This window comes from Mustelus asterias, unplaced genomic scaffold (genome assembly GCF_964213995.1).
Source record: "Mustelus asterias unplaced genomic scaffold, sMusAst1.hap1.1 HAP1_SCAFFOLD_4291, whole genome shotgun sequence".
NCBI classification, from domain to species: domain Eukaryota; kingdom Metazoa; phylum Chordata; class Chondrichthyes; order Carcharhiniformes; family Triakidae; genus Mustelus; species Mustelus asterias.
This window is the reverse complement of record NW_027594236.1, coordinates 1-12,959: the sequence shown is the minus strand read 5'-3', so window position 1 is coordinate 12,959 and position 12,959 is coordinate 1. Positions and strand designations below refer to the sequence as shown.

Below are 12,959 nucleotides of genomic sequence, written 5' to 3'. Positions count from 1 at the left end.
GTGTCTCTCAATCCTCTCTCTCTCAGGGAGATATCTATACACTGACTGGTGTCTCTCAGTCCCCCCCCCTCTCTCTCAGGGAGATATCTGTACACTGACTGGTGTCTCTCAGTCCCCCCCCCCTCTCTCTCAGGGAGATATCTGTACACTGACTGGTGTCTCTCAGTCCCCCCTCTCTCTCTCAGGGAGATATCTGTACACTGACTGGTGTCTCTCAGTCCCCCCTCTCTCTCTCAGGGAGATATCTGTACACTGACTGCTGTCTCTCAGTCCCCTCTCTCAGGGAGATATCTGTACACTGACTGGTGTCTCTCAGTCCCCCCTCTCTCAGGGAGATCTCTGTACACTGACTGTGATGTTTAAAACAGAGATGAGGAGGAATTTCTTCAGCCAGAGAGTGGTGAATCTGTGGAACTCTTTGCCGCAGAAGGCTGTGGAGGCCAGGTCATTGAGTGTCTTTAAGACAGAGATAGTTAGGTTCTTGATTAATAAAGGGATCAGGGGCTATGGGGAAAAGGCAGGAGATTGGGGATGATAAAAATATCAGCCAGGATTGAATGGCGGAGCAGACCCGGTGGGACAAATGGCCTAATTCTGTTGTATGGGCTGTTAGTTCCCTCTCTCCATTAAGCAGAGGTGTAAAGGGATTTGGGGCTGGTGTAATTGCAGCTTTGTCGACGGTGGGGGTGGGGGAAGAGAGGGGTGGATATTGCATGACGGTTTGAAAAAATACCACGAGGCGACCTGGTCACTGAGTTAGAAAGTTTTATTGTACATTGCCTCGATTGAAGAGTCGAGGCTATTTCCTCATCGCCAGTAGAGAACACGTCCTCGTCACCAGGAGAGAAAATGTCCTCGTCGCCAGTGGAGAAAAATGTCCTCGTCGCCAGTGGAGAAAATGTCCTCGTCGCCAGTGGAGAAGGTTTAAAAAAAATGGCCGCCCGTTCTTTCCCCCACCCAAACTTTTCCCTCCGTGCCCCATTACACCAACCCCCGATAGTCCAGTTCCCGAAACACGCGCCGCACCAAATATACAGATAGAAAACAAACCCTCTCGAAAGCTAAAAGATAAATGATAAATTAAGTGGGTAACAACAGGTAGATGCTGGTTGGCCGAGGGGGGACAGGGCACCCTCGAGACGCTCGAGGGAGTAAGGGGGTGGGGAACAGTTTCGGCCTCTGGGTAACCGCCCCCCCCCCCCTGTCCCCCGCCCCGGGGGGAGACATTCCGGGATCTCCCTGCGTAAGGAAAAGCGGGACGGAGGGGATGGGCGCGAGGGACACTGAGGTATGGTATCTCCTTTTCCAAATCCCCCTAGGTGGGGTGGGATTGGGGGGGGGGGGGGGAGGGAGTGAAGGGGGGCAGTAGACAAGGAGAGGGTAGGGGGGGGCGAGAAGGTGGGGGAGAGAGGAGGGAAGGCTCTCCTCCCCGATTAAGGGGGGCAGCCTATCCAACCCACAACTTCCACCCTCGAGGAGGGTTTTCGGGGAGCTGGTGGGGGTGGGGGGTGGTTGGAGGGAGGCCCCAGGGGAGAGGGTTGGGTGGGTGGAGGTGTAGGCTCCCCCTCGCTCCCAGCACCCCCTCCCCAGGGAGGGAGGGGAATGGAAAGTGACCAATTAAGACATCGAGTGAACAGGAGGACAAAGTCAAAGGTCGTTCGGGAGTGGGTGGGAGTCGCGCATTTTGCACTTTGACCCCCCCTGCCAGCAAGGTGGGTTGGGGGGGGGTAGTGTCTGAGGTCGGGGTGGTGGGGGGGGGGGTTTAAGAGGTCCCCCCCCCCTCAAAGACATCAGTTGAAACGAGAGACAGACTTCCCTTGTCGAATAGTCTGTATTATGTTAACGAAGTGCATCGTTGGAATAATTACGTCAAATCGATATTATCTGCCCCCACAAGACTACCCCCCCCCCCCTCCGGGCAATCCCCCCTCCGCAGAGGCCCCCCCCACTATCTCCTTTTGCGATACACACCACACACACACAAACACACGCCCCCTCGCGTCCCCCTCTGTCTCAGGGGTCCGGAGGGCGAGTCGCGGGGGGTTCCTCGGGGGCGACCCTGGTGTGAGACGGACGCTGGGCGCTGGGCGCAGGGGGCAGGAGCCAGGCCATTCGTCGGACTACAGCCTGTACCCGGTCGGGTTTGATCAGTTCCTGGGCAGCCCGGAAGCTGGCCAGCGGAGGCCTCAATCTCACCCCCATCGCCGAAGTCCCTTCGATGGCCTCTTGGATCTGTGAAGACGGGGGGAGAATTGGAGGAAGAAGAGGGTTAATTCACGCCTGAAACCTCGGACCACCACCTCTTTAACCTACCCTCAAACCCCCAGGACCCTCGCTCCCTCAAAACCCCGGGGACCCTCGCTCCCTCAAATCCCCGGGACCCTCGCTCCCTCAACCCCCGGGACCCTCGCTCCCTCAACCCCCGAGACCCTCGCTCCCTCAAACCCCCGGGGAGCCTCGCTCCCTCAAACCCCCGGGGAGCCTCGCTCCCTCAAACCCCCGGGGACCCTCGCTCCCTCAAACCCCCGGGGAGCCTCGCTCCCTCAAACCCCCGGGGACCCTCGCTCCCTCAACCCCCGAGACCCTCGCTCCCTCAAACACCCGGGGACCCTCGCTCCCTCAAACACCCGGGGACCCTCGCTCCCTCAAACGCCCGGGGACCCTCGCTCCCTCAAACCCCCGGGGACCCTCGCTCCCTCAAACCCCCGGGGACCCTCGCTCCCTCAAACCCCCGGGGACCCTCGCTCCCTCAAACCCCGGGGACCCTCGCTCCCTCAAACCCTGGGACCCTCGCTCCCTCAAACCCCCGGGGACCCTCGCTCCCTCAAACCCTGGGACCCTCGCTCCCTCAAACCCTGGGACCCTCGCTCCCTCAACCCCCAGGACCCTCGCTCCCTCAACCCCCGGGGATCCTCGCTCCCTCAAACCCCCGGGGACCCTCGCTCCCTCAAACCCTGGGACCCCCACTCCCTGGGACCCTCGCTCCCTCAACCCCCGGGACCCTCGCTCCCTCAAACCCCGGGACCCTCGCTCCCTCAAACCCCGGGGCCCTCGCTCCCTCAAACCCCGGGGCCCTCGCTCCCTCAAACCCCGGGACCCTCGCTCCCTCAACCCCCGGGACCCTCGCTCCCTCAAACCCCCGGGACCCTCGCTCCCTCAACCCCCGGGACCCTCGCTCGCTCAAACCCTGGGACCCTCACTCCCTGGGACCCTCGCTCCCTCAACCCCCGGGACCCTCGCTCCCTCAACCCCCGGGGACCCTCGCTCCCTCAAACCCTGGGACCCTCACTCCCTGGGACCCTCGCTCCCTCAACCCCCGGGACCCTCGCTCCCTCAAACCCACGGGGACCCTCGCTCCCTCAACCCCCAGGACCCTTGCTCCCTCAAACCCTGGGACCCTCACTCCCTGGGACTCTCGCTCCCTCAAACCCTGGGACCCTCGCTCCCTCAACCCCCGGGACCCTCGCTCCCTCAAACCCCGGGACCCTCGCTCCCTCAAACCCCGGGACCCTCGCTCCCTCAAACCCCGGGGCCCTCGCTCCCTCAAACCCCGGGGCCCTCGCTCCCTCAAACCCCGGGACCCTCGCTCCCTCAAACCCCGGGACCCTCACTCCCTCAAACCCCCGGGGATCCTCGCTCCCTCAACCCCCGGGACCCTCGCTCCCTCAAACCCCGGGGACCCTCGCTCCCTCAAACCCCCGGGACCCTCGCTCCCTCAACCCCCGAGACCCTCGCTCCCTCAAACCCCCGGGGAGCCTCGCTCCCTCAAACCCCCGGGGAGCCTCGCTCCCTCAAACCCCCGGGGACCCTCGCTCCCTCAAACCCCCGGGGAGCCTCGCTCCCTCAAACCCCCGGGGAGCCTCGCTCCCTCAAACCCCCGAGGACCCTCGCTCCCTCAAACCCCCGGGGACCCTCGCTCCCTCAAACCCCCGGGGACCCTCGCTCCCTCAAACCCCCGGGGACCCTCGCTCCCTCAAACCCCGGGGACCCTCGCTCCCTCAAACCCTGGGACCCTCGCTCCCTCAAACCCCCGGGGACCCTCGCTCCCTCAAACCCTGGGACCCTCGCTCCCTCAAACCCTGGGACCCTCGCTCCCTCAACCCCCAGGACCCTCGCTCCCTCAACCCCCGGGGATCCTCGCTCCCTCAAACCCCCGGGGACCCTCGCTCCCTCAAACCCTGGGACCCTCACTCCCTGGGACCCTCGCTCCCTCAATCCCCGGGGACCCTCGCTCCCTCAACCCCTGGGACCCTCAAACCCCGGGACCCTCGCTCCCTCAACCCCCGGGACCCTCGCTCCCTCAAACCCCCGGGACCCTCGCTCCCTCAAACCCCCGGGACCCTCGCTCCCTCAACCCCCGGGACCCTCGCTCGCTCAAACCCTGGGACCCTCACTCCCTGGGACCCTCGCTCCCTCAACCCCCGGGACCCTCGCTCCCTCAACCCCCGGGGACCCTCGCTCCCTCAAACCCTGGGACCCTCACTCCCTGGGACCCTCGCTCCCTCAACCCCCGGGACCCTCGCTCCCTCAAACCCACGGGGACCCTCGCTCCCTCAACCCCCAGGACCCTTGCTCCCTCAAACCCTGGGACCCTCACTCCCTGGGACTCTCGCTCCCTCAAACCCTGGGACCCTCGCTCCCTCAACCCCCGGGACCCTCGCTCCCTCAAACCCCGGGACCCTCGCTCCCTCAAACCCCGGGACCCTCGCTCCCTCAAACCCCGGGGCCCTCGCTCCCTCAAACCCCGGGGCCCTCGCTCCCTCAAACCCCGGGACCCTCGCTCCCTCAAACCCCGGGACCCTCACTCCCTCAAACCCCCGGGGATCCTCGCTCCCTCAACCCCCGGGACCCTCGCTCCCTCAAACCCCGGGGACCCTCGCTCCCTCAAACCCCCGGGACCCTCGCTCCCTCAAACCCTGGGACCCTCGCGCCCTCAAACCCCGGGACCCTCGCTCCCTCAAACCCTGGGACCCTCGCTCCCTCAAACCCTCGCTCCCTCAAACCCCGGGACCCTCACTCCCTGGGACTCTCGCTCCCTCAAGCCCCGGGACCCTCGCTCCCTCAAGCCCCGGGTCCCTCGCTCCCTGGGACCCTCGCTCCCTCAAACCCTGGGACCCTCACTCCCTCAAACCCTCGCTCCCTCAAACCCCGGGACCCTCACTCCCTCAAACCCCGGGACCCTCGCTCACTCAAACCCCGGGACCCTCGCTCACTCAAACCCTCACTCCCTCAAACCCTCGCTCCCTCAAACCCTGGGACCCTCACTCCCTCAAACCCTCGCTCCCTCAAACCCTGGGACCCTCACTCCCTCAAACCCTCACTCCCTCAAACCCTCACTCCCTCAAACCCTGGGACCCGCACTCCCTCGCTCCCTCAAACCCTGGGACCCTCGCTCCCTCAACCCCCGGGACCCTCGCTCCCTCAAACCCCCGGGGACCCTCGCTCCCTCAAACCCCCGGGACCCTCGCTCTCCCCATATTGCCTCGCTGTATGAACCCTCCGAGCTGTCCTCCGGAGTACAGCTGTGATATTCTCCTGAACCAGGAGTGCAACTCCCCCATCCCTTTTACACCCCCCCTCTATCCCGCCTGAAACATCTGTATCCTCGAACGTCCAGCTGCCAATCCTATCCTTCCCTTAACTCCCAAGTCTCTGTCATGGCAACAACATCCTAGCTCCTGGTACTAATCTAAGCTCGAAGTTCATCCACCTTACCTGGTACGCTTCTCCCATTGAAACAAATGCACTTCAGTCCATCAGACCCCCTCTGATTCGCAATCCCACCCTGCCGGCTGTTCCTCGGAGTCTTACTGGCCTTACTCTCCGGTTCCCCTTCAGCTAATCCAACTTTGCTTTGGTTCCCTGCCGAACTAGTTTAAATCCTCCCGTGTGACACTGGCAAACCTCCCGGCCAGAATATTTATACGCTTCCAGTTTAGACGCAACCCGTCCTCCTTGTACAGGTCCCACCTGCCCCGGAAGAGACCCCAATGGTCCAGATCCCTGAAACCCTCCCTCCGACACCAGCTGTTTCGCCACACGTGTTGAGCTGCACGGGGAGTAATCCTGAGATTACAACCCTAGAGGTCCTCCTTATTTAAATATAAGATAAGAAATAGGAGCAGGAGTAGGCCATCTGGCCCCTCGAGCCTGCCCCGCCATTCAATAAGATCATGGCTGATCTGAAGTGGATCAGTTCCACTTACCCGCCCGCTCCCCATAACCCCTAATTCCCTTACCGATCAGGAATCCATCTATCCGTGATTTAAACATATTCAACGAGGTAGCCTCCACCACTTCAGAGAATTCCAGAGATTCACCACCCTCTGGGAGAAGAAGTTCCTCCTCAACTCTGTCCTAAACTGACCCCCCCTTTATTTTGAGGCTGTGCCCTCGAGTTCTGGCTTCCTTTCTAAGTGGAAAGAATCTCTCCACCTCTACCCTATCCAGCCCCTTCATTATCTTATAGGTCTCTATAAGATCCCCCCCTCAGCCTTCTAAATTCCAACGAGTACAAACCCAATCTGCTCAGTCTCTCCTCATAATCAACACCCCTCATCTCATAGAATCATAGAAACCCTACAGTGCAGAAGGAGGCCATTCGGCCCATCGAGTCTGCACCGACCACAATCCCACCCAGGCCCTACCCCCACATATTTACCCGCTAATCCCTCTAACCTACACATCCCAGGACTCTAAGGGGCAATTTATAACCTGGCCAATCAACCTAACCTGCACATCTTTGGACTCTGGTATCAACCTGGTGAACCTTCTCTGCATTCCCTCCAATGCCAATATATCCTTCCGCAAATAAGGGGACCAATACTGCACACAGTATTCCAGCTGCGGCCTCACCAATGCCCTGTACAGATGCAGCAAGACATCTCTGCTTTTATATTCTATCCCCCTTGCGATATAGGCCAACATCCCATTTGCCTTCTTGATCACCTGTTGCACCTGCAGACTGGGGTTTTTGCGTCTCATGCACAAGGACCCCCAGGTCCCTCTGCACAGCAGCATGTTGTAATCTCTTTCCATTTAGATAATCATCCAATTTGCTATTATTTCCTCCAAAGTGAATAACCTCGCATTTGTCAACGTTATACTCCATCTGCCAGATCCTCGCCCACTCACTCAGCCTGTCCAAATCTCTCTGCAGACCTTCTACGCCCTCCGCACGATTCACTTTCCCACTTATCTTTGTGCCGTCTGCACCTTCAGTGTGACCACGTCTGGGGTGGCACAGTGGTTAGCACTGCCGCTTCACAGCTCCAGGGACCTGGGTTCAATTCCCGGCTCGGGTCACTGTCTGTGTGGAGTCTGCACATTCTCCCCGTGTCTGCGTGGGTTTCCTCCGGGTGCTCCGGTTTCCTCCCACAGTCCAAAGATGTGCCGGTTAGGTTGATTGGCCGTGCTAAAAATTGCCCCTTAGTGTCCTGAGATGCGTAGGTTCGAGGGTAAAGATGTGGGGATATGGGGGTAGGGCCTGGGTGGGATTGTGGTCGGTGCAGATGGGCCGAATGGCCTCCTTCTGCACTGTAGGGTTTCTACGATTCTGTGTCTCAAGTGGTCCTCTCCGTGACGCCCTCATGCTCCTAAGCTCCGACGTCACTCCCTCTCGCCCGGGGACGCTCGCTCCCCCACACCCTGGGTACCCTTTCCCCTGTTGCCCCATCCCGCTCCCACAGAGACCCTGGCACACCCCTGTACCCAGTCCCTCTCAGTCCCGGCTTGACATTGGACAGGAGCAGGAGGGGGTGTCGATGGGCGAGTGGGCGGGGAACCCCCCCCCACAGGCCTCTCCCCCCGTCTCTCCCCGAGATATGTGTGAGAGCGTGTTGCTGTGGGAAAGGGAGAGAGTGGGAATGCCAAGTGTGACCCTCACCTCGTTCAAAGCCACGACTCCCACCAGCTTTCCCAGGCTGGTAACATATGCCACGTTTAAACCCAGGAGAGAGAACAGGGTATGGGTCTGGGAGACAGAGAGAGAGGAGGAATTAACACACAGACCCTCTGATATATCCCACACCCCTCACTGTAACACTCTGATATATCCCACACCCCTCACTGTAACACTCTGATATATCCCACACCCCTCACTGTAACACTCTGATATACCCCACACCCCTCACTGTAACACTCTGATACATCCCACACCCCTCACTGTGACACTCTGATATACCCCACACCCCTCACTGTAACACTCTGATATACCCCACACCCCTCACTGTAACACTCTGATATATCCCACACCCCTCACTGTAACACTCTGATATACCCCACACCCCTCACTGTAACACTCTGATATACCCCACACCCCTCACTGTAACACTCTGATATACCCCACACCCCTCACTGTAACACTCTGATATATCCCACACCCCTCACTGTAACACTCTGATATACCCCACACCCCTCACTGTAACACTCTGATATTCTCCACACCCCTCACTGTAACACTCTGATATTCCCCACACCCCTCACTGTAACACTCTGATATACCCCACACCCCTCACTGTAACACTCTGATATATCCCACACCACTCACTGTAACACTCTGATATACCCCACGCCCCTCACTGTAACACTCTGATATACCCCACACCACCTCACTGTAACACTCTGATATACCCCACACCCCTCACTGTAACACTCTGATATATCCCACACCCCTCACTGTAACACTCTGATATATCCCACACCCCTCACTGTAACTCTGATATACCCCACGCCCCTCACTGTAACACTCTGATATACCCCACACCCCACACTGTAACACACTGATATATCCCACACCCCTCACTGTAACACTCTGATATACCCCACACCCCTCACTGTAACACTCTGATATACCCACACCCCTCACTGTAACACTCTGATATACCCCACACCCCTCACTGTAACACTCTGATATATCCCACACCCCTCACTGTAACACTCTGATATATCCCACACCCCTCACTGTAACACTCTGATATATCCCACACCCCTCACTGTAACACTCTGATATACCCCACACCCCTCACTGTAACACTCTGATATACCCCACACCCCTCACTGTAACACTCTGATATATCCCACACCCCTCACTGTAACACTCTGATATACCCCACACCCCTCACTGTAACACTCTGATATTCCCCACACCCCTCACTGTAACACTCTGATATTCCCCACACCCCTCACTGTAACACTCTGATATACCCCACACCCCTCACTGTAACACTCTGATATATCCCACACCACTCACTGTAACACTCTGATATACCCCACGCCCCTCACTGTAACACTCTGATATACCCCACACCACCTCACTGTAACACTCTGATATACCCCACACCCCTCACTGTAACACTCTGATATATCCCACACCCCTCACTGTAACACTCTGATATATCCCACACCCCTCACTGTAACTCTGATATACCCCACGCCCCTCACTGTAACACTCTGATATACCCCACACCACCTCACTGTAACACTCTGATATACCCACACCCCTCACTGTAACACTCTGATATACCCCACACCCCTCACTGTAACACTCTGATATATCCCACACCCCTCACTGTAACACTCTGATATATCCCACACCCCTCACTGTAACACTCTGATATATCCCACACCCCTCACTGTAACACTCTGATATACCCCACACCCCTCACTGTAACACTCTGATATACCCCACACCCCTCACTGTAACACTCTGATATACCCCACACCCCTCACTGTAACACTCTGATATTCCCCACACACCTCACTGTAACACTCTGATATACCCCACACCCTCACTGTAACACTCTGATATATCCCACACCCCTCACTGTAACACTCTGATATACCCCACACCCCTCACTGTAACACTCTGATATTCCCCACACCCCTCACTGTAACACTCTGATATTCCCCACACACCTCACTGTAACACTCTGATATACCCCACACCTCTCACTGTAACACTGATATACCCCACACCCCTCACTGTAACACTCTGATATACCCCACACCCCTCACTGTAACACTCTGATATACCCCACACCCCTCACTGTAACACTGATATACCCCACACCCCTCACTGTAACACTCTGATATATCCCACACCCCTCACTGTAACACTCTGATATACCCCACACCCCTCACTGTAACACTCTGATATATCCCACACCCCTCACTGTAACACTCTGATATACCCCACACCCCTCACTGTAACACTCTGATATACCCCACACCCCTCACTGTAACACTCTGATATACCCCACACCCCTCACTAACACTCTGATATATCCCACACCCCTCACTGTAACACACTGATATACCCCACACCCCTCACTGTAACACTCTGATATACCCCACACCCCTCACTGTAACACTCTGATATACCCCACACCCCTCACTGTAACACTCTGATATTCCCCACACCCCTCAATGTAACACTCTGATATACCCCACACACCTCACTGTAACACACTGATATACCCCACACCCCTCACTGTAACACTCTGATATTCCCCACACCCCTCACTGTAACACTCCGATATACCCCACACCCCCCACTGTCACACACTGATATACCCCACACCCCTCACTGTAACACTCTGATATACCCCACACCCCTCACAGTAACACTGATATACCCCACACCCCTCACTGTAACACTCTGATATACCCCACACCCCTCACTGTAACACTCTGATATACCCCACACCCCTCACTGTAACACTCTGATATACCCCACACCCCTCACTGTAACACTCTGATATATCCCACACCCCTCACTGTAACACTCTGATATATCCCACACCCCTCACTGTAACACTCTGATATACCCCACACCCCTCACTGTAACACTCTGATATACCCCACACCCCTCACTGTAACACTCTGATATACCCCATACCCCTCACTGTAACACTCTGATATACCCCACACCCCTCACTGTAACACTCTGATATACCCCACACCCCTCACTGTAACACACTGATATACCCCACACCCCTCACTGTAACACTCTGATATACCCCACACCCCTCACTGTAACACTCTGATATACCCCACACCCCTCACTGTAACACTCTGATATACCCCACACCCCTCACTGTAACACTCTGATATACCCCTCACTGTAACACTCTGATATACCCCACACCCCTCACTGTAACACTCTGATATACCCCACACCCCTCACTGTAACACTCTGATATATCCCACACCCCTCACTGTAACACTCTGATATTCCCCACACACCTCACTGTAACACTCTGATATACCCCACACCTCTCACTGTAACACACTGATATACCCCACACCCCTCACTGTAACACTCTGATATACCCCACACCCCCTCACTGTAACACTCTGATATATCCCACACCCCTCACTGTAACACTCTGATATACCCCACACCCCTCACTGTAACACTCTGATATACCCCACACCCCTCACTGTAACACTCTGATATACCCCACACCCCTCACTGTAACACTCTGATATACCCCACACCCCTCACTGTAACACTCTGATATACCCCACACCCCTCACTGTAACACTCTGATATACCCCACACCCCTCACTGTAACACTCTGATACACCCCACACCCCTCACTGTAACACTCTGATATACCCCACACCCCTCACTGTAACACTCTGATATACCCCACACCCCTCACTGTAACACTCTGATATATCCCACACCCCTCACTGTAACACTCTGATATACCCCACACCCCTCACTGTAACACTCTGATATATCCCACACCCCTCACTGTAACACTCTGATATACCCCACACCCCTCACTGTAACACTCTGATATACCCCACACCCCTCACTGTAACACTCTGATATATCCCACACCCCTCACTGTAACACTCTGATATATCCCACACCCCTCACTGTAACACTCTGATATATCCCACTCCCCTCACTGTAACACTCTGATATATCCCACTCCCCTCACTGTAACACTCTGATATACCCCACACCCCTCACTGTAACACTCTGATATACCCCACACCCCTCACTGTAACACTCTGATATACCCCACACCCCTCACTGTAACACTCTGATATATCCCACACCCCCCACTGTAACACTCTGATATATCCCACACCCCTCACTGTAACACTCTGATATACCCCACACCCCTCACTGTAACACTCTGATATACCCCACACCCCTCACTGTAACACTCTGATATACCCCACAATCAGAAGTCTCACAACACCAGGTTAAAATCCGACTGGTTTACTCGGTAGCAAATACCATAAGCTTTCGGAGCACAGCTCCTTCGTCAGATGGAGTGGATATCTGCTCTCAAACAGGGCATACAGAGAGACAAAATCAAGTAGAGATTCGCATTCTATTCAGTATTCTGCAGCTTGATTTTGTCTCTCTGTATGCCCTGTTTGAGAGCAGATATCCACTCCATCTGACGAAGGAGCTGTGCTCCGAAAGCTTATGGTATTCGCTACCGAATAAACCTGTTGGACTTTAACCAGGTGTTGTGAGACTTCTTACTGTGTTAACCCCAGTTCCAACGCCGGCATCTCCACATCATATCCCACAGTGCCAGAATGCTGAGCGCACCTTGTGTAATGATGTTTGTTCCACCAGTTGGAAGGGCGATGCGTCTATTCGACACTGGTCAAAATTTACAGAGACCTCGGCCTGTATCTTCTCCCAGGCAGTAATCTGCAGAGAGTGACAAAGGGTTACAGACACGTCACCAAATCTGCTGCCCGCTCCGAGTCCCCCACCGGACGCAGGCATATGCCCCCGACCCCTTTCCACTGACCCCCTGGGTTAGGGAGGGGGGGGGTGAATCAGCCTGGGCTCCCGATCCCTGTCCACTGACCCCTGGGTTAGGGAGGGAAGGGGGGTGAATCAGTCTGGGTTCCCGCTCCCTGTCCACTGACCCCTGGGTTAGGGAGGGGGGGGTGAATCAGCCGGGGTTCCCGACCCC

The 12,959-nt window shown here is 56.7% G+C and overlaps 1 pseudogene across 1 annotated transcript; it reads right to left on the bottom strand.

Moving 5' to 3' along the window:
* Positions 1 to 748: 748 nt before the first annotated feature.
* On the bottom strand, positions 749 to 12,688 carry LOC144491044 (chloride channel protein pseudogene; annotated as a pseudogene). The gene is made up of 3 exons (XR_013497390.1): positions 12,584 to 12,688; positions 7,886 to 7,972; positions 749 to 2,232 (listed from the first exon to the last, which is right to left on the bottom strand). The product of XR_013497390.1 is annotated as a chloride channel protein pseudogene (transcript).
* Positions 12,689 to 12,959: the final 271 nt, after the last annotated feature.